The sequence below is a fragment of the Bactrocera oleae genome, chromosome 4 (genome assembly GCF_042242935.1).
Source record: "Bactrocera oleae isolate idBacOlea1 chromosome 4, idBacOlea1, whole genome shotgun sequence".
Classification (NCBI taxonomy): Eukaryota; Metazoa; Arthropoda; class Insecta; order Diptera; family Tephritidae; genus Bactrocera; species Bactrocera oleae.
This window is the reverse complement of record NC_091538.1, coordinates 31,374,632-31,393,759: the sequence shown is the minus strand read 5'-3', so window position 1 is coordinate 31,393,759 and position 19,128 is coordinate 31,374,632. Positions and strand designations below refer to the sequence as shown.

Below are 19,128 nucleotides of genomic sequence, written 5' to 3'. Positions count from 1 at the left end.
ATAAGGGCTGCCGGATTGTGCAGCAGACAGGGTTCTAATTAGAGTATTGCCGTGTAAAAGCAATTAAGCTATAAGCAATAAGTTGTAAACTGGAATATCGAGCAATAAGTGTTAAGTTGTTGGAAATAAAAGTAAAGATAAGTGTATAGCCATTAAATTGGAACTTTAATTTAACAATTTAGTGATCGAACTCAAGAGTGAGTTACAGTTAGACGATTTATCGAGAAATTCGTTACAATATAATGTTCATATATCAAATTTTTTTTTGAACCTCTACTGTCCATTTGGCACAGCAATATGTAAAATTTGTTTACACCATAGGCAATATAATATCTATGGGTATGAGGAATGTTTGACATTAATTTATAGCTGCCGCTTTTATTTGGGGACGGCTTAGTGATCGAACTCAAGACTTTGGGAATGGAAAGTTTTTTTAGGGGACGTCTTTCTAAGTTACGTAGTACATAGTACATATAAGTAAGTACGTTTTTGGAGTAAGCCAATTGTGATTGATTTGTTTTAAATTAATAATCTCAGACACATACAATTAAGAGTAAGTGCACAACATACATACGTATGCTAATATGCGTAATAATGTTGAAAAATATATGTTATATATAAAAGACTCATGGGTAAATTTTAAAAGAGCGTCCCCAGAATTCGGTGTTAAAATGGGTATCTACGGATAGAAGAGGTTGTTTTGATTGAGAAAATATACATATGTACATACAATATACAAAAATTCAACAATTTAAAGTGCGAGTTTTTTATGAATTTGGTAAATGTATAGTTTAGGTCCCCCAACTAAGGAAGCCTCAAAAATTAAAATACAACCATATTAACACAAATTCATATGCCATCCGATATTTTGACTTTCCAGTATTCAAATTAAGCACTAATAATTAAAATTTTATAAAAAGATTGCCTTCTTTATATGCTATTTCAAATCTAATAATTTTCAAAATCGGGCCATAACTGTTCAACTCCCCATATACCGAAGATGTGGAGCCAAAAGTATTGTTCAATTTATTAGATTGGAATTCGGATGGAATCTTTTCCTGATTCCATATGGTATACTTAGTAGAGAGATTTTCGAACTTCCGGATGACTTTATACCGCACATATTGCACATAGTTCATATCTTACCAAAATTGAGTGGGCGTATTTTTTTCATAACGGTGCATCTGTTTCAAACATGCGGTCGACTTTATTCCTTACATATTGTTGATGGTATGTGAGGTACCAGCATGAAACAGCCTAACGCCGAAAAAATGTGAATTTAGTATACGAAATAACCAGTTTCCATATACTGCATACTTATGTACATAAAATAAGTTTTTTTTTTTTTTTTTTTTTTTTTTTTTGTTGTTACTTTTCCAAACCTTCTACCGAAAATGTCGGTCATTGTGTGAGTTATTTATTTATACAATTGATTGAAAATATGTTCTCGAGTATACTTTAACAATGTCAAAGGTTAGTGCAACAAGCTTAGACCTTTCTCTGCACCGGTTCTCTATAAACCGTTTAGGCTGGTTAAAATGTGTGAAGATTTAATAAAATAAAGTGGACAAGTTGTCTTCAATTTTATAAAATTATATTATTATAATATAAAGCTCGTATCCCTAATATAATGAATTTCCATCCTCTGGTGTACATATTTTCACATCATCTCAATATATTAATTTAGTCTTTTTGTTTGAGTTTAGATCATATATATCCTATTTCAAGATAATTTTAATATAGTTTTCGCTGACGGGCAGTAAAATATAGTTATAAAACTAAGTGAATCGATGGCCTATAACATAACTTATTAAAATACTAAATTTTATTATAATCCGTTCAAGATTTCGTCGAATAATGAATTCTGATATTTTCGGAATACTTTTTGTTATAAAGATTTGCCACACCTGAAGGTATTTCCCCTGCTTTGATCGTTGCAAGTTGCAAGAGTATAAAATGTTCCGAAACTTAGCCCAAACTTACTTGTTTAAGTATAAATTCAGTACATAAACTTAGAGTTCTATATTTACAAAGTTAAGCCGATAGTAAATTGGTTAATTATTCACGCTTCTAACGCGCTTTCTGCTTTTATGGAATTGTTGAACAATATATAGTCTGGCTAAACAAGTAATTTTACATTTACATTATGCACTTGAGTAGATTAATATTTTAAACATCCACGTAATTTAAATGCGGATTTTTTTAAGATTATCGAATGCCTATTCGACGCACTCTCTTGTGGATCTTAAAATGTAGGTAAACTTTTGCTAATTCGAAAGAAATCCATTGTCGCTTTAAAGAACCGCAAGCCAAGTTTTAAGAGGGTGTGCATCACCTTTCTAGATCGAACTGCCTTATGACATATGAAGATTACTATCGACAACTGACTAAAATTCACAATTGACATATATATTGTATAATTTTCAATTGTACAGCTTCCAAACAAAAACTTACTTGAACTATCACTGAAATTGTATCCCACGTTTCTCAATTTTCTAAAGCTATTTTGATTGCCTAGTATGTAAATAGTTATAAGAAGGCCTTCATCAATTTGAATACCCGGGTGTCTCGTTTTCGCTGAAGGCCAAATTGGCTTTACCATTCCACGTAATTTCTATAGAGTTTTCAATATTATTAAGTTAATATTTTTCTCAAATGTACGTTTTTGCATTCTGAAAACATGTCGTTTGACATTTCTTTGATTACCGCAAAAAATTTTTTACATATTGCAATTATTCTCAAAATCTTTATGTTTTTATTTTTCCTGATATACAGGTAACGTCTTTGCTCTTTATTTCTTAAATTTGTAAAAGCAATTGCCAATTACTGTGCATATTTTAACTTTCACTCTCTGAAATTGCTTGCAATATCAACACTGCGTAGTGTGCAATAGGATTTTATATGGCCGAATTCATGGCAGTTGGTATATTGAACTGGACCATTTCTCTTCTGTGGCTCTTCTACAGTTCCCTGCGATGTAGCAAATATTTCAAACTATAGATGGGCTGAGTTTCATTTGAATTGGGATATAGTTTCACCTTAAACATTGGCTGGGGTACTTTTTTTCTACTAAATATATTTAAAGCAGATTTAATATTAAAACCAGCTTCTTCAAAAGTCACTTTTATTTCATCCGCCTTGACTGTGGATTCTATCCCCTTAATTATAACAGTGAGACCTTTAGAGCTTTTTAGTTGATATGAGTAATAATTAATAAATGATAAACAACTTACAACTTGCATAAATCCTTTTGCCGTATATGTTTGAATTTGTGTCTCATCAATATTACCTTTTCTCAAAGGCATTCCATGAATGATGTTTGCGCCAACAATTCTGATAATGCTATTTACCAACATACTTGAGCTACGTTCGCGCAAGTAATTTGGTGGAGTTTTGGTATTTCCAACCGTGGGAGTACCCTTCACTTGTGCATTATTGTCTTCATTTAGTAAAGCAAATCTGTTGCTACTTAGGGTTCCTTGAATTTATCACTAGCTGCACTCAATTGCATTTTCTTATAGTTATACTTTTTGATTGGGCTAGACTTGATGTTGGCGCAACAATAGTAAAATAGGCATTAGAGAGCCTTCGGTCTTGCGGGTTTAGCCGTTGTGCACTCATTTTAATACTTTAATTGTTATTATTAATATTATAGTTGGCTGCTCTATTCTTCCCCAGCAATTGCAGCAAGACAAAGTTGCTGCATACTTTTAGGCTTATAAATTTTATATGTGGTCAGCTGTTTTTTTTATATCTCGCGCCAAAAGTAGAACTTATTTTGTTTTGTTGCTGTATGCCGGTTTCTATCTCTTTAACCTGTTTCTAGTGCGTACATACTTTTCTGACAACTGGATTCGACCAGAACAACACGCAAAATTACGGAGCAAATTTATACACGACCGCACTCAGTAACAGCTAACGTTAAAGAGTATTCGTTGTACCAAATAACAGTCTTGTATCTTATTGTGGAGCTTAGTTATGGCAATTTATTGGTTTTCGATTCATGGCGTTTTGTGGGAGTGGCAGTGGTCCGATTACGCCTATCTGCAATATCAACCTTCTTACGGTGCCCAGAAACACGTGTACCAAGTTTCTTCAAGAAATTTCAATTTTATTCAAGTTACAACTTGCACAGACGGACGGACGGACAGACAAACACTTGGATTTTAACTTGTCTCTTAATCCTGAACATTTATATAATATTAGGTAAAGTAAAAAGTTCGTTCGGTTTTTTTTTTATTGATTTTTCAAAAGATGACAACTTTGTGTGCATTTGTCCAATTTAAGTCAAATATGTGCCGTTTTGTTCATAAACTTGTTGCCAACGAGATGCCAACTTCATTATACCCCTCTCGTAGAAGGCTGCGTCCCTATTGGCAAAAAACTCGGAGAGCCAATTTTCACCGGCCTCTCTTGAGGCCAACTTCTCACCATTAAGCACGTTCGCCATGGACAGGAAAAGATGGTAATCACTTGGTGCCAGGTCCGGACTATAAGGTGGGTGCTTTAGAACCTCCCATCCGAGCTCCAAGAGCTTCTGGCGTGTCACCAAATACGTGTGTAACCTGGCGTTGTCCTAATGGAACACAATTCGGCCTCTGTTGATCAAAGATGGCCTCTTCTGGATGAGTGCTGCCTTCAAGCGGTCCAGTTGTTTTCAGTAGAGGGCCGAATTGAGCGTTTGGCCATAAGGGAGCAGCTCGCAGTAGATGATTCCATGCCCATCCCACCAAACACACAGCAAAACCTTCCTGGCCGTCAATCAGGTCTTGGCCACCATCTGGGCCGCTTCCCCGAGCTTCGACCACGACCGCTTGCGCTCGATGTTGTCATAAGTGACCCATTTTTCATCGCCAGTCACCATCCGCTTCAGAAACGGGTCGATTTTGTTGCGATTCTGCAACGATTTGCAGATGGAAATTCGGTCCATCATGTTTTTTGCGTTCGTTCGTGTGACACCCAAACATCGAGCTCCGTTTTGAATCCAAGGTTATACAAATGGTTCCAAACGGTTTTCTGGCTTATCTTTAGTTAGCAATTAAATAAGTGCTCACGAGACGGTCTGTTTCCACTATTTCCATGATTTTATCGCAATTTTCGACGACAGGCCTCCCAACGCGTGGTGCATCTTTGACATAGAAATTACCGGAACGGAACCTAGCAAATCACTTTTGTGCTACACGTTCGTTTACAGTATCGGGCCCATAAACTAAATTAAAGTTTTCAGCCGCTTTGGCTGCTTTTTCGCTTTGATCGAAGAAAAATTGTAAAATATAGCGAATTTTCTCTTTGTTGGTGTCCATCTTTGACGAGCGCTCACAACGAACTGAGTAAATCAATCGAAAAACTGGCAAGGACAAACTTTTAGCGCGAATAAACACGTTTTCAGCGCCGTATAGTATGACATGAAGCGACACGTAACTTTAGTACTATGGACAATAACGCCGAACGAACTTTTTACTTGACCTAATATATAACTCGATTATTTTAGGATGATACAAATAACTGTGGCAACATGGTGCAAGAGTATAAAAATGAAAACTTTATTACAAATTTATTCGTGAATATATTATTTTAAAAGTATTTAAGGTTTACATTACATAAAATGTATGTTACTATATTAATAATAAGAAATTCCTTTTAAATATTTGTACTTCTGAGATCACTTGCATTGAATAAAAGTTTATATCAGAGGTAAATAATGTTATGTTAGCAAATTTTTATTATTAATTTTGACTCACTGCCATTAAAACTTTGCGAAGCCTTATCATCTCTGCCAACTTTTTCCACTTGCCTTCACTCTTTTTCAATTTCCGAAAATTTATTCAAACATTTTTCATATTAATGGTGTTCATTTCGCAGCATTTTCAAAACTTCACATCTTGGTCGCTTGGACTTAGGAGGCAGAGTAGAATTTCGGTTACCACTCTCGCCATCCAATACCATCTCTAATGACTCATTTAAACTGGATTCCAATAAATTGGGAGGAACCACGACGTCACGATGCGTACCATGCACATCGTCGAAATCTTCATAATATCCCCAGCTGTTAGCTGCTTCACCGGATGAGTTGTTTTTGAGATATTTTGCCATCATATTTAGATATTTCCGGGTTATGTCATCCCGACTGAAACGGAACCAGCTATAAACATCTTTGATTTCACAGAACACCTTCTCCCACTATACCGTTTTATTTTTGCGGTTGGCCCAAAAATCTTCTTCATTTTGGAGTCACATCCCTATTAAGAGTTTCGTTTATGAGTGTTTCCCCTGTGTTATACTGCAATAAAAATGTGCGTGCTGCAGAATTCGGCAGCCCTTAGCCCTTAACAAAACTTCGCCACTAGAACATTCTGGCAACTACGAATTCGCTGTCTAGTTGATTCTGGCAATTTACTGCCCTACACGGCCGTGGCTCAGGACAATTATAAGGCTGCATGCCGGCGAATGAAGTTGGGAAACTGGACTCTGTAACAACAAATATAAACCACTATGTTCATTTGAACTTTCAGACAAGCAATTAGTAAGGTTTTGCAAGCAAGTTGGGTATTTCCTGGTATTATCAACATCCCATATTGTTAAGGCGTGTTTACTTTATAATGTACCGAAACAGCTCCATTCGCCTCTTAAATCACCGGAACTTAAACCGATAGAAAATTTGTGGGATGAATTAAAATCCTGCATACAGGAGTAAATAGGAACTAAAAAATGGTGTATGATTGGATTCAAATAACGGTTGAAACCACAAAAAATTTCGTATTTTCCATGAACAATCGGTTGGAGACAATTGTACAGGCAAAGGAGACCCAAACAAGTAGTAACTGATTAATATAATAGCTGTAGACTTTTCTGCAAATGAATGATTCTTGCTACGAAATTGATTTTTTGCGTTTTATAAAATTTTGGAGCATTTCATTTCATATTTATATAAGCAAATAAGGATTTCTGTTTTTATATATTTTTCTGGTATATTCACTTTTTTTTAAATAAACTTTATTTTTGGCAGAACAAAAAAATTGTCTTGTTTTTAACATATTGTTCAGATCGGACCAATGTAACATATAAATGCCATATAAAATAGCAGCCACTCAAAATGAAGATATGTATATGTTTGGTTACTCAGTTTGCTTTTATTTTTTATTCTTTCAGAATTCGGTTAGCAAATATAATTAAAATACAATTTATCTTTTATATATTACAATATAATATTTTTAAATTTTTTAATGTTAAATACACTTGATTTGGATATTCACTTTAGGGCACTTCCGTACAAACTGCGCTGCTACGTTTTCGCTTTACGAACGGGTGTCGAGAAACAAAAAGAGACCATTCTGGTCTGCACAATCCTTTTTGTTTATTTGGGTGGTGAAAAAGATTATGATTGAAGTGTCGGTGTATAGTGTGGTTGGTTAGTTGTATATGGTTGTGTTGTAGTTGGTGTATGATGTTGCATTGTGTTGTATGATGTTGTATGGTGGGTTGTGTGCTTAGTTGCAAAATGTCGCGGGATCAGATACTCTTTGACGCTGGACGGGATTCCCTTGTTGTCTGTGCCGGTGACTGGTCTGCGATGTGGACGGATTTGTTCGTCGAGGGAATCGATGGAATAAAGTGTAATGCGTTGGCAATATTGACACCATCCTTCGATTATACAGTCAAAGGTGGAGCTTTGTGTCCGTGGGCTCTGGCGATCTGTTGGCGTTGAGCGGGCTTCATGCTCTTGAAGATGGTGCACCCATCTTCAGGACGTGAGGTCGATGGCAAAGACTGCATCGTGGAAGCAGATGCTAATCAAACTGTTGGCTCTTTGCATCCTTGGTGCTGCGATGGGTGGTCCAGATGCTCTAGGCGCAGCAATTACGGACCTAACAGTCTTGGGAGAGCTGTGGGTATCTTCTACGTCCATTTCTATTGGAATAGGAGTATATATTAAAATATTATTTGGCTTTTATTTTTGAATTATGATATTTATTGGTTTGGTTTGAAAAATAGATACATATATGTATATATAAGTTAACAATAGTTAACTAAGTCAGTCTCTTGAACTGCCAAAATTGCAACCTATGCAGTTTGGATTTCTGAATGACCGACAGCCGCAATTCAACACCTTGCAGTAGCCACCGACCGTGTGACCGGCGGATGTAACGCAATGCCTTACACAAGCTTAGGCGTCAGCAGAAACTTAGAAAAGCAGCGTCAATGGCAGTAGCGGCGATAGTAATAGTAGGTTATAAATAAGAGAAATGTTATTTTAATAAAACAGTTTAAGAACGGAACTCAACTTGTACTTATTTAAAAATAACATAATTCCGTGGTAGTCGACAACACCGTCGCTATCGCATAATCGGAAACATTATTTAAATAGTTAGTGGGTAGTCGACAACACCGTCGCTACCAATCACAACGCACATAAGTATTCAAACTACTTATAGTAAAAGTAGTGATTATAAATAAATAACTATTATTTAAATAGTTCGTGGTAGTCGACAACACCGTCGCTACCGAATAAAGGAACAATAAAAGTTTAAAGATAATAGAAATATAACTGGCGCCCAACGTGGGGCTCGTGAAAAGTGCTGTCAAAAAAAAATAATAATAATAACAAAACCCCATCGTCATTGTCGCGGTACATAAAATTCGTCGTTACGAGAAAAGTACTGAATTTAATCCGCAAATTGCCATTCCAACGTGGAAGAAAGATTACAAGCAACGTGCAAGAAGGAAGATCGGAACCAAGGAGGAAGAAAGAAGATCACAATCAACGTAGAAGAAAGAAAATCTCAATATAATTATGTAAGTGAAACCCCTTTTCATATCCGCCATATATCGACTCTTTAGTAGTATTTGTATTGACTGTAACTGTATGACTGTGTAACTGTCGACTTAAACTAACGAATCAAACGCGGGCAAGATATGAATGAACAGCAGTTGCAAGGTATTATCTATGCGGCCGTTAGTGCCGCACTGCAGGTTCAAAGAAAAGAATTCGAAGCCAGGATAGAGCAGCTTACAAACCAATTCACAACTGTGACAGCCCCCGAAATCAAGGCCTACGAGCCAATAAAAATTATAGACGGTGTCGAATGTCATGAAGGGCTGGATGCAGTTAAGTCGGTCCCAGAGTTCGATGGCTCACAGGAAATATATGTGTCCTGGCGGGAGGCAGCATCTCAAAGAATGTCTGATTACAGACGCCAGAGCGTAAATTATTTGACACAAGAAAAAAATGATGTATCCCAATACAAAAATCAACACGATCAAGCTGCTTATTATGCAGCGGCAGAAATAGAAGCTGAAAATGTAGCCGGCTATGAAACAGATACTCTTAATTTGTTAGCGGAGAAGGCGATTGGAATCCTCCATGCCAGTTCACATATTTTCCCGAATATTGCTACGAGGCAAATAGATCGGAGCAACGCTTATCGCCAGAATATGGTCTTCGAAGTGGGAGAAAAATCCAACAAGAGGTTGGGCGACAAGGTCATCCCATTGCATATTGAAGAGAAGGTTGACGCTGATTTAGGAACAACCGTTCTTATTAAGGGGAGGGTGGTTCACAAGGACAGCCTCAAATGAAAACTTCCGATACAGTTATTTTGATACAGTTATTACAGAGGCGGTTATGAAGGAGGGTTTTAAGAGAGTTACAATAACCCAATTGCTTAGGATAGCTAGAGTTAAGGTTTTAGCGAATAAAGAAATAATAATTTTTGTAATCAGCTTCCCTAGAACTAAATTACTATGTAAAAATATTACTATTTTTTCCCATATCGCATGCTGGCCGTATATTGCACTTGTTAGATAACATCATAGCTGACTGTGAAGGTAGCATCACCGCTGTTACTTCTTGCGTTGACACGCCAATGATAACGTTCTGTAGAGATGCCGTAAATGGAACCTGCGCGCAAGGTCCCCACTCTGACATCGTAGCCCACTGTGCTACCAGGTCCACTGATTTAGCCACCATCTCTGTCATAGACGACGGTATAGTGGTGGTAAATGATGCGCTGGTCGAGGTTAGCGTAGATGATGGCCCTGAAATTTTTGTGAACGGCCCTTACCTTATTACGTTTAAACGCACCGCCTTTATCAATGGTACAAAACATGTCAACTTCAATGACTATCCGAAGAGACTTCCCCAACTGGCGACTTCAGCGCGACTCAACGTAACCTACCATCATGCCCTGCCAAGCTTACCATTCCTTCACAAGTTGAGTAAAAAGAACTTGCAACGCATCTCCGAACTACGCATACGAACAATTGCTACACCAGTCGTTACCGCCGTAATCTGTGCCATTATCTCCGTAACCACAATCGGATTAATCGTTTTACTGATGCGTCGGCGACGAAATAAAACTTCGGAGGCTGTGCGGCGAGTACTGGAAAGGTTGGGTATGGCCGAGGACGCCCATATTTTGGAAGAGGGAGTAGTTAACAATAGTTAACTAAGTCAGTCTCTAGAACTGCCAAAATTGCAACCTATGCAGTTTGGATTTCTGAATGACCGACAGCCGCAATTCAACACCTTGCAGTAGCCACCGACCGTGTGACCGGCGGATGTAACGCAATGCCTTACACAAGCTTAGGCGTCAGCAGAAACTTAGAAAAGCAGCGTCAATGGCAGTAGCGGCGATAGTAATAGTAGGTTATAAATAAGAGAAATGTTATTTTAATAAAACAGTTTAAGAACGGAACTCAACTTGTGCTTATTTAAAAATAACATAATTCCGTGGTAGTCGACAACACCGTCGCTATCGCATAATCGGAAACATTATTTAAATAGTTAGTGGGTAGTCGACAACACCGTCGCTACCAATCACAACGCACATAAGTATTCAAACTACTTATAGTAAAAGTAGTGATTATAAATAAATAACTATTATTTAAATAGTTCGTGGTAGTCGACAACACCGTCGCTACCGAATAAAGGAACAATAAAAATAAAACAGATAATAAAAATATAACTTATACACATAGCCAATAAAGTCTGCGTTCACTTGACATATTTTTTAAGTGAAATAAAAACACAATGTAAATAGGTAATTCAGTTAGAATTTTCTGCATGTATTTCTTCTTTATATTCTTAAGTTCAAAATGCAGAAACAAAAATGTATATTCCCATTTTCATTTTTGTGATAACGGGATTTTAGTGTAAGAACAAGTAAATTTAGGCACCATTAAGTCTGCGTTCAGTTAGCTTGAATTGGAATACCGTTACATCTCATGAGTTTGCTCGTTCTTTTTGCGTAGGTTATATTGTGCTTTAATGTAATTAGTCGTTTAAAGAGCTCGTGACGCGTTTTAATAATATTTAAAAAAATGGAAACCAAAGGAAAAGATATTAGTCTGTCGGAAAGAAAATATATCATTAAGTTGTGAAAAGATGGCGAAAGTTTCAGAAAAATTGGGCAAACTATTGGAAGACCGTATTCTTCTGTCCAGCGCGTCGTAATCAATTTTAAAAAAAACCGGAATTTGAACGTCAAAACCGCGATCTGGCCATCCGAAAATATTATCAGCCCGGGAAGAACGGAAAATAATAAATATGGTGAAAAAAAAAGTAGAAAACGTAAATATAACCATTAACAATTTGTGCCGAAACTGCTAGAAAAATTTTACGAAAAGCTGGATATCATGGCAAAGTCGCTCGAAAGAAACCATATACTATTTCACTTGTAAACAGGCGAAAGCGCATTGAATTTGTTCATAATTAAATAAATAAGTCACCGAAATTTTGGAGACAAGTAATACTTTCGGATGAAAGCAAAATCTTGTTGGTACAGTTAAACACGAAGGTGGCGGAATTATGGTGTGGGGTTGCATGGAGGTTGGTGGTGTGGGTCAGCTTGATTTTATTGAATCCACAATTGATAAAAGGGGTTATTTGAACATTTAAAAAAAAAACAATTTAAAACAAAGTGCAGAGAATCTTGGATTATCTTCGACGTTTTGGTTCCAACAAGATAATAACCCGAAGCATACTGCGTAAATAATTAGACTTTGGCTGTTGTACAATGCTACCAGACAACTTAAAACGCCCCCTAAATCACCTGACCTCAATCCTATTGAGCATCTATGGGATCTGTTGGAAAAAATAATTCGTCAGCATACAATAAAAAGTAAAGAGGCTTTGCGAAATGTTATGAAAGAAAAATGGTCCCAGATTAAAGCTGAGGAAACAGATAAGTTGGTAAGATCAATGCCAAATCGATTGAGCGAGGTTTAAAAACAACGCGACTATCCAACAAAATATTGAATTTCATTTTTCTTTATCATTTTTAATACTTTTGTAACTAATTTTAAATTTCCTTACACTAAAATCCCGTTATCACAATTCCTATTTTCATTTTTGTTTTTGTATTTTGAACTTAAAAATATAAAGAGGAAATACATGTAGAAAATTTGAACTGAACTACCTATTTACATTGTGTTTTTACTTCACTTAAAAAATAGTGTCGGGTGAACACAGACTTTATTGGCTATGTGTATATGTATATATGTTGTGGTTAATTTTTAATCGTGTTTGTTAGTGTTACGTTTGCATGTACGGATTATTAAACGGTAGTATTTCGAGTTAAACGAATTAATTGTCGGAAGAAAACACAATTTTACTAATGGTCGAGTTAGTATACCAGTTTGTGTTCGTACATCTACTATTTTTATTTGACCATCTCGTCCCCGGTGGACCTTTTCAATGCGGCCTAGCCGCCATTCGGTTGGAGGAAGGCATTCATCATGTATGATGGCGCATTCGCCCGTATTTGGTTCCTTCTGAATCGTTTTCCACCGATGTCTCTTATGGAGATCTTTAAGGTAATCTTCCATCCATCTATGGCTGTATTCATGATGAAGTATCTTAATATTTTCCCATCGGTCTATTAAATTGAGTGAGTCTCCTTCTGCCTCAGGTATGGCGAGAAGTGGAGCTCCTCTGAGAAAATGTCCAGGCGTAAGAGCTGTGAAATCGGAGGGATCCTGCGAGAGTAGTGAGATGGGTCTTGAATTTAGTTCGGCTTCTATACGAGCGAGTAGTGTGGTAAATTCCTCATAATTGAATTTATGATTACCAGCCGTTTTCTTTAAATGGGACCTAAAGCTTTTTACAGCTGATTTCCAGAGTCCGCCCATGTGGGGAGAAAAGGGGGTATAAACTGCCAATTGATTCCTTGTGGTGCATATTTTTTTAACAATTTCTGGGGAGACTTCTTTAGTAAATTTTACAAACTCTTTCTTTGTGGCTCTTTGAGCTACGATAAAATTTTTCCCATTGTCGCTCATAATTTTTGATGCAAACTCTCGTCGTCCGAGAACGTGCAAATGCTGCGGGAAAAGCCTACAAAGAAAGCCACATACCCTTCTCTGAATGAAGAAGATCTTAACATAGAGGCCTTTATCTGGAAAGCTCCAGCAAAATCGACCCCAGTAATGGTAAAGGGAAGAGCAAAATTGCAGCGTTCAGGTGGCAAAGCTGCCATGATCTGCGTACGTATTTTGTGCTTGTACAATGTGCATTGTTCACACATAAAAATCGTTCTTTTAATTTGTGGCTTTAGGCGCGGTATATAAAATTCTATTCGGACCATTTGCTGCATCAAGCGATGGTCATCATGTAATGTAAGTTGGTGAAGATATATCAAAAATAAATAAGTAAAACGAGATTTCTCGGGAATAATAGTGGGATGTCGTTCGTTATAACTAAGGCTAGAATTCACTAGTCGTCCATGTGCCCGGATTAATCCTTTAGTGTCCAAAAGAGTTTAGGATTTAAAACGAGAAGTGAGCTTTCCTTGTCAATGGGTCGTCTTTGGACTAACTTTGATTTCTCCCGAATGAAATAGCGAGTTTGTGTATATGTAATGAGGCTGACCTTGGCATGTTGCAGGTCGGAATGCGTTAGTTGTACGGAAGGATCATTTGTTATTCCTTTAACCTTTTGTTTGAGTCTTTGGATAAATTTAAACATGTAAGCGACTACTCTTAGTGCTTTTGAGAATGATGAAAATCGATGTACTATATCATCTTCATCAGGAGTGATATGAAAATTTTCAATTCTCCGAATTTCAGGAGCTATTATATTGCGAGCGGGAGACTTTGGCCAAACTTCTTGTGATTCTTTTAACCACGTAGGACCGTTCCACCAGAGTGTAGTGCTGGTGAGATGAAGTGGTTTGCAGCCTCTTTTTCCAAGATCCGCTGGATTATCTGCACTTGCAACATGTTGCCATTGTGCGGGGCCAACTAAGTCTAATATTTGAGATATCCGGTTAGATACATAAGTCTTCCAGGTATATGGTGGTTTTTCTAACCATGCTGTTTGGTCAGAAGTATGACACTGTGCAAAATCGGATGACCGTGACCATGAATTAGGCTATACACCTCTGTGAGAGCACCGCTTATGCATATGCACACAAATTCTTACATTCATATACATATGTTACGATTTTCTATGATTTGTGCATAATTGCATTTTTTATGTTCTCACATGCTCTAATAATAATGTGCCTAATCTTATGCTAGCACGGGTTTTTTTCCCCGTCTTGTGCTTATTTTCTCATTACCTACGACAAATGTAAGAATATGCATATATACTTATGCGGGCGTAGGTATGAAAATATGTATTTTTGTGTGATATATATATGTACCGATTTACAAATTGCAAAAGCAAAAAGTAAGAACATAAAAAATGCACTTATGCACAAATCATAGAAAATGGTAACATATGTATATGAATGTAAGAATTTGTGTGCATATGCATAAGCGGTGCTCTCACAGAGGTGAATAGCCTAATTCATGGTGATGGTCATCCGATTTTGCACAGTGTCATACTTCTGACCAAATAGGTAATGGTGCAACTTTATGGACTGCTCTCCGTCTAATCCCTTTTGTAGTTTTGATGTAAGCAACCCTCACTTTGCCATCTGAACCAGGAGCGATATCGATAATTCTGCCAAGTGACCACTGTTTTGGAGGCAAGTTGGTTTCATGGATGATGACCATTTGACCAATTTCGATGTTGGCCTGCGGCCTCAACCACTTGGAGCATCGTTGTAGGATAAAAATATAGTCGTGTGCCCATAGGTCGCAGAAACGCTGCTTCAAATACGTCACCCGTTGCAATTGCGTTAACGAAGATACAGTGTTGATATTGACGGTTTTGTCTGGCATCGACAGTAGTGACGTTTAAGATAGCTTCAACTTCAACCACAACGGTCTGCAGTTCTTCACATGTCAGGTGTGCATTTGACATGTTTTTTATCAAAATGGATTTCATCGATTTAACTGCCTCCTCCCATAAACCTCCAAAATACGGAGCCCGAGGAGGAATAAAACGAAACTCGAGACCAGTGTTGGTGCTATAATTAGTGATGTCATCAGTATTCGCTTTATTAAAGAACTGTTGATGAAGATCCTTCAATTTGTTGTCGCAATAAATGCGTTGAGGTATTCCGCGTCTTCCTGCAAAACGTTTTAGGCAAAGTATAAAATTATTAGTAGGCAAATCGGATACTAATTCTGCATGTATGGCTTTAGATGCAAAGCATACGAATATCGCTATGTATGTTTTGTATGGTGCTCTTCCACGAAGACGATGGGTCGTATTGAAAAGGCCACAAAAGTCGACACCGCTAACTAGAAATGGGCGTTGCATTTGCAAGCGATTAGCAGGGAGATCCCCCATGATTTGATTCATTAGTTTAGGTTTGTAATGAAAACAAAGCACGCAATTTCGAACAATTTTTCTTACGACTTCGCGGGCATTTATAACCCATACTCGCTGACGCAACAGACTTATCAAAACCTTTGGGCCAGCATGTAAATGCTTTCGGTGAAGATATTCTATGTATTGCTGACGTGAGTTGCTTGTTGACAGCAACTTTGTTGAAAACACGAACATTGTATGTAACTGTGCGAAGTAATCGGTGGTACGATGAACAGCGGTTGATAATGACGTTGATAACATTTCCCTCGTTGCTGATTTTTCTCCACTTGAGGTTGATTCCTTTTCGCTGTTCTATGTCGTGCATTTTAATGTTAGCTTCCTTCTTGCTTACAAGCCATTCTGACGAATTTTTCATTAGAAACTCTGGGCCAGAGAACCAAATTGTCCCTACAAGATTTTGAGCGCTGCACCCACGTAAAACAATGTCTGCAGGATTATGCGTACTTGGTACATGTTTCCAGTTAATGCCAGATGAAATTTTTTGAATTTCAGAGACTCGATTGGCAGCAAAGCAATTTAAGGTAGCCGCATGAGTGTTGAGCCACTTCAGCACTATTTCTGAGTCAGTCAAAAAATAAATGTTGGTGCTGAATGTCAATAACTTCTCCTTAGTTTTTTGTCAAGTACTACTCAGTAACAGTGCTGCACATAGCTCCAAACGAGGAAGCGATTGTGCTTTATTAGGCGCTACTTTAGATTTCGCAATAAGTAATGTTGTTTTGTAGGTGTGATTTATCTTAGAACGTACATAAATGCAACACCCATACGCGCGCGTTGATACATCAGCGAAACCATGAAATTCACAGTCAGAATTGGATGTTGTTTGTACATAGCGGGAAACTTCGATTTTATTAATGAAGTTTAAATCGGCTTTAATCTGCAACCAAATGTTATGTAGATCGGGTGGTAGTGTTTCATCCCAATCTAATCGGCGAATCCAAATTTCTTGCATTAATATTTTGCCACGTATGACGATATCAAATATTTTGGAGATAATAGATAAGACAGATCGCTAAGTGACTGACTGCATATTTGGTAGCTCATAGCGATAACAAAGGGTGTCAGCTAAAGGTTGCCACGACGTAGCTAGAGCTTTGGTAATGTTTTCTTCAGTTGTTTTAATTATGACTTCCTAATAAGATGCGTCAGATAATGGTGTAGAATTCGAGTGACATTTAGTAAGAGAAAGACCATGAGAACGAAGAACTTCTATAATTTCAATTTTTAATTTTTGTAACTTGTCTCGTTTCTCCATAAAATTAGTTGATACGTTGATCTTGTTCGTCAATTAAAAATTGCCGATACATATTTGATATATCGGCGGTTAATACGTAAGGATACAAGCGACCATAAGTATTTCATTTAATCAGCGATCAGAAGTAGTGCGCGCAGAGGCGTCCAATACAACCCGAAGCTTGGTCGTAGTACTTTGTGGACGGAGTATACAATGATGTGGAATTATATAGTGTGAACTATTTAAATTAAAGTTTTTTATAGCAACCATGTGCCCAAGTTCAATGTATTCTTTTATAAAATCTGCATACATATTTTTTAATAATTTGCTGTTAGATCGACGTCGCTCAAGAGCGAGAAATCTCTTCCTGGCATTGTGGAAAGAGTTGCCTAATATTGTAGGCGAAACCTTAAATGGTAACCGAACTTGTACACGTCCATCACTTTTCACTTGAACGTTATGAATGAAATGTTGTTCGCATAATCGTACCTCTTCGGACAATGTTGATGTCTTTTCAGTGAAATTTTCAATTTCCCAAAATCGTTGAAGAATTTAGTGTGATATTACAAATGGATGGCCGGGAATTCGAAAGCGTTTCAAAATTACCACCTAGAATCCACCCTAATTTGCTGTTTTGAAGGCGTGGTGTGGAAGGCTTTCAAAAAATATTTCTGCATTAAACAATAAATCAGTTCGTTGCGGTTTGTAGAAGTAAGGATCCGCAAGCTGAAGGTTTGCAGGAATATTCCATTTAGAAGTGTTGATAAAACTACTTGGTATTTGTGTCGTGATCTGTTTAGTTATAGCAAATTGTGATATACAAGTAAAATCTCGGACTCGAGATTTGATTTTCGTATTTACTGCATACTTTGAATTAGAACGAATATCTGAATTACCTGAGATTTCCAGATGTGAGAAAAACCTTTTAAGCTGCAACCGCTTCGCAGTTTCCTCGGTGATGAAATTTAATTCAGAACATGAATGCAATAATGCACGAGCTGGCTGCATCACTCCAACTTTGTCCTGTATGTAAATTAAGGCTGTTGGTATTATCGCTCTTTTGCGTGTGCATGCGATGAGTGAAACTGATGGATTGGTTGGTGAATGATGTGATGGTTTCGACGAAGTAAACCGCACAGGTGTTTGGTCTTTCTCTTCGTTCTTACTTTTGTACAAATGGATAATTTGTAGCTCCAACGGTGGCGAAATGTAGATGAGAGTGGTGCGATTGATGAAATATACGGCAACGAGATTTCGATGGGCATTTAGATACTGTATGTCCTTTGCGTAGGCAATTGCTGCAAGCACTTGTTTGCTTCTTCCAATCAAAACGCATTTTAGCTGATAACTGTAGAAATGAAGGACAATTGTTTAGGCTTGGTTCTGCATTATTGCAATGTATGCAATTTGACATTGCTTACAAGCTTACAATCTCGCTGTGTTACCTTTGTGTTTTCCCCGTTTGAACATGTTTCTAAATACTGACAGTGCCGATTTAACCACTTGTAGCAATCGTCCCATGATGGCAAGGAGTCAAACTCTTGCTTTTGATTGTATGCCGATTTTGAATCAGAACCAATTTTAGTTAAGACGATATGAATTAGCATTGAATTCATTATATCGCCTTCTGAGCCCAACGAGAGTAACGAACCTGGTAGCGTTGCAACATTGTCAATGATATTACGTAGACTTGCTGCGTCAGATCTTTTCATAACTGGAGTATTGAAAAGCGATATAATGTGATCTTGAAAAATCAATACGTTATTGTCGTATCGTTCTTTGAGCCATTGTATAGCCTTCGGGTAATTTTCTTCGGTTACCTGAACGGGTTCGATTACGCTAAGGGCTGGTCCTGAAAGACAGTTCAAAAGATAATTAAATTTGTCCACCTTTAGCATTGTTGGGTCATCGTGCACCATGTTGCAAAAGGTGCGGAAAAAGTGTTTATATTCCGCATATTTGCCTTAAAATTTTGGCAATTTGAGCGACGGCAATCGATTATGATGACTGGTATTTCCAAATGCCGTTGCGTTTAGTATGCTAGTGTTCAACTCAGAAACCCGGCTTCTGGGGTTGATTCGACTTAATACCTTCAAGAATTATTTGAGGTATTAAGTCGCTGCCCAATAATATGTCGACGTGTGATCTGTTAATTTGAGATATGAGCATTTTA

At 37.4% G+C, this 19,128-nt stretch overlaps 1 protein-coding gene and 1 long non-coding RNA gene across 9 annotated transcripts in view; one reads left to right on the top strand and one right to left on the bottom strand.

The window, feature by feature from the left end:
• The first annotated feature begins 202 nt into the window (after positions 1–202).
• Positions 203–19,128, top strand: part of LOC118680134 (synaptic vesicle 2-related protein) — a 337,472-nt gene continuing 318,546 nt past the window's right edge. For 4 of the 5 annotated variants that reach the window (XM_070109222.1, XM_070109221.1, XM_070109219.1 and 1 more), the window contains exon 1: positions 461–553. The gene's annotated coding sequence lies outside the window, so the exon portion shown is untranslated. Of the gene's footprint in view, positions 554–19,128 lie in introns of all 5 variants that reach the window. The other variant, XM_070109220.1, reaches the window with a different exon arrangement.
• LOC118680150 (uncharacterized) overlaps positions 7,120–19,128 on the bottom strand; it is a 122,417-nt gene continuing 110,408 nt past the window's right edge. For all 4 annotated transcript variants that reach the window (XR_011396274.1, XR_004975659.2, XR_011396276.1 and 1 more), the window contains one exon: positions 7,120–7,908. This is a non-coding gene — a long non-coding RNA (uncharacterized lncRNA). The remainder of the gene's footprint in view (positions 7,909–19,128) is intronic.